We start from the raw sequence: 3,248 nt of genomic DNA, 5'->3' as shown, positions 1-3,248 counted from the left end.
ATAAGACCGAATCCAGGTAGTGTGTCACGTCTGATGACTACATGTGAAGTATTAAGTCAGAAGTCTCGAAAAAGTATTTGTTTCTTTGAGTTTAGGAAACTAACAGGTTCAATATAGTATTGCCGACAGTCTATTTTCCATTCCATCAAGGATCTGCAATAATCCCTGTGATTGTCACAGTTGATTAACTTCTAAATGTCAATATCCACCCCTTGTCAAGATAAGCGATTTTTCACAATGTTACTCAAATGATTTAATTTCATTGGACCTAATCACCGTGGGATTTGTAGACAACAAGACGGCAATACTTAAATACATGTCGTTACCTTGGTGTCTCTCCCAGTGTGAACAGATGTCATTTGAATATTCTTAATTTGCTATTGATTTCAGTCACACGGTGAGGCCATTGCAGATCTGGCTTGACACACAGCTCCAAAATGGCTGACCTTCATTTGGAAGAAGAGTGATGTGGATTTGAGGTGGACGAGAAAGCAATAGAGCATAGTCTATTGAGATAAGCAGTTAGCCAGTGGCTATCTTTGTTTGCCAACAATCAATAGATTTAGAAGGTCAGCGATGGAAGCGTATTACAGAGTACTGCAAGAGTAAAGAGGGAAACACACTCACTCACTTGCATCCAGAGTTTTGCTTTGATTTTACAGGCTTCAAAAAGTTTAAACTCCAATAAAATGTTGAAGAAGTGTTTTTGTTCTGATCCGTTTTCGCCCTGCTGCCAAGGGTCGTATTTCTTTCTGGTTAATTTGCAGGCATTAGATCAGACTTTGGTCTAGACTGGGTCTCTTATCGACTGAATTCCCCATGTGTCACACTCTGAATCCACAACTTGTACAGCGGCTATGTCAATGACACAAACTATTTCTTTTTGGACCAAATTCCAAAATAAACCACTGCATTTCTAGGAATTGCATGTGTCACAGAACTGTTTGATGTTTAAACCCCCTCTCAGGGTTGGTTCTCTCGCCATTCCAGGGCAGACACACCGTCAGCTGCTAGCCAGGCCAACCCTGCTCTTTCTTTTTTAGCAGCCTGATTATTCAGGGTGATCTACAGGAGCAGTTAGGGTTAAGTGCCTTGGTCTAGGGCACATTAACCGATTTTTCACCTAATCGGCTCAGGTATTCAAATCAGTGACCTTTCAGTTACTGGCCCAATGTTCTTAATCGCTAAGCCACTTGCCGCACAGACAGGCAGACAGGCAGACAGACAGACAGACAGACAGACAGACAGACGTCGAGAGAGAGAGAGAGAGAGAGAGCCCTCTGTGTTGGCCAGTCTGGACTTTTGAAAGGGCGAGAACGAGAGAAGGCGGATGAAAAAAAAGAAACGAGGGGATGACGTTGTGAATGTGAAGCCCTTGATCATCGCTTGAATAGCCAGGGAGCGAGAAAGAGAGAGATTTTGAATGTTAGTCCCACTCCACATCAGCAAACTGCTTACAATGTCCCCTTGTCCAGTTTAGACTCGCAAGGAATACAACGGTAAGATAGAAGAACGGTCAGTTTTAATTTCGTTTAATAACAATAAAACTCAAAGGACCCCAGAAACTGAAATCACTGAAAGAAATCCTGCTATTACTTTTGAACCCCTCTGCTACAGTAAGTCCTGTCTCTTTCCCTTTAGATCATAGAGAGCAGCAGGTACCCTGGCAACCTCTGATGTTCATCTTTATTTCATACACACGTGTTTACAACCGCAGACGATGAGCTTCTGAACTGGTTCAAACATAACTGCAATGGGGTAGTTGCCTACTAGCCTTGTAAGTACAGATATACCAGATACTGTTACTCAGTGGGGGTTTATCAGAGTGGGGAGAGGGGTGGGGGTATTGGTGTGAGAGGGAGGGAGGGAAGAAGGGAAGGAGGGAGCTGGGGAGCGAGGCTGAGGAGATGTTAGGTTTATAAGGAGCCAAACTTCCACGCACATTTCTCCCTCTCCTTTTTTGCCTCTCTCCCATCAGAATCAACGGAGGTGAACAAGGGGGAGACAGGAAGAGAAAATGTTGATGAAACGGGCGACATGCTTCATGAGCACAACCCATACAAGGTGTGTGTGTGTGTGTGTCTGTGTGTGTGTTTGTGTGGAGGGAGGGAGGGAGGGAGGGATTGCAGGAAGAAAACAATAGTTGTCATTGGACGGAGCGTAAATGATTGTTGGTAGATCTTCATGAAATAAAACTGTTCTATTCAGCTAGCGACCACAATGGCATGAAATAAAACTGTTCTATTCAGCTAGCGACCACAATGGCATGAAATAAAACTGTTCTATTCAGCATAGCTAGCGACCACAATGGCATGAAAGAAAAAGGCTTCGCATTTATGCACTTGTAACTCTTTTGTTTGTTCCTTTGAACTGCAGTTTAGCTGTACTTAGAAGACTAATTACTCCGCATGTTCAATTTAAATCTTCTTCTGGGCCAGTAAGGGCTAAGCCCGTGCTTAAATGCTGCTTAAACACCAGGCACATTCAATCAGTCACAGCATCAAAGCACTAGCAGTACATTTGTTTTTTAAAGAACACAAAACAGTCAATGATTTACACTGTTACCCTCTTTTGGCATGGCTGGCAAGCCTATTCACAGGCTAACCTCAATCTGCCCTACAGTACATTAGCTGTGTGTGGCAGGACTCAGAAGAAATAAGGCAATCTGAAGCCCATTAATTTCCACTGACAGCTTGACTGTAGTTGCTACTGTATGACACGGGCCTGCCCCTAACACTTAGTTCATTAATGCAGGAAAAGGGAGAGTTGTGGTCTGCAGAAGAGCTTCTTCTTTGCTTTACATACATTTGGTTAAACACAGGCCACTGGACTGCTCTGGTCTGGCCACCCATAAGCCCTTGCATTATTTATGCCATCTTTTAAAATTCAATCAAATCGTTTAGCCTTGTCTGAAACCTGTCATTATCGATTGACCTTACTGTAATTGCTGCTTTAAGTTCTCAAAGATTGTCTGCCCACCGATTTGAGGATGTTAGCCAGTCAGCCAGTGTAGTGTGGGGCCAGTGTCAGACTGCTGCAACTAACGCATTCTAATCGCAACCTGTGAAACTAGCAAACCACAGCAGTATTTTACCCTGAGCTGGTTCAGGCCCAAACAGGGTTTCCTTCCTTTCTTACCTCACTCTCCCATCAAAAGGAACCATGATCTGAAGTGTTTTTTTCATGTGATCTGATCTATGTGATCTGATCTATGTGATCTGATCTATGTGATCTGATCAATGTGATCT

The 3,248-nt window shown here is 43.3% G+C and overlaps 1 long non-coding RNA gene across 1 annotated transcript; it reads left to right on the top strand.

Annotated features, from left to right (window-relative positions):
* The first annotated feature begins 1,273 nt into the window (after positions 1–1,273).
* LOC139423812 (uncharacterized) lies at positions 1,274–2,097 on the top strand. The gene is made up of 3 exons (XR_011635882.1): positions 1,274–1,499; positions 1,642–1,777; positions 1,979–2,097. It is a non-coding gene; the product is annotated as an uncharacterized lncRNA (long non-coding RNA).
* Positions 2,098–3,248: the final 1,151 nt, after the last annotated feature.

This window comes from Oncorhynchus clarkii, chromosome 13 (genome assembly GCF_045791955.1).
Source record: "Oncorhynchus clarkii lewisi isolate Uvic-CL-2024 chromosome 13, UVic_Ocla_1.0, whole genome shotgun sequence".
Lineage (NCBI taxonomy): Eukaryota > Metazoa > Chordata > Actinopteri > Salmoniformes > Salmonidae > Oncorhynchus > Oncorhynchus clarkii.
This window is presented reverse-complemented; position numbering and strand designations above follow the sequence as displayed.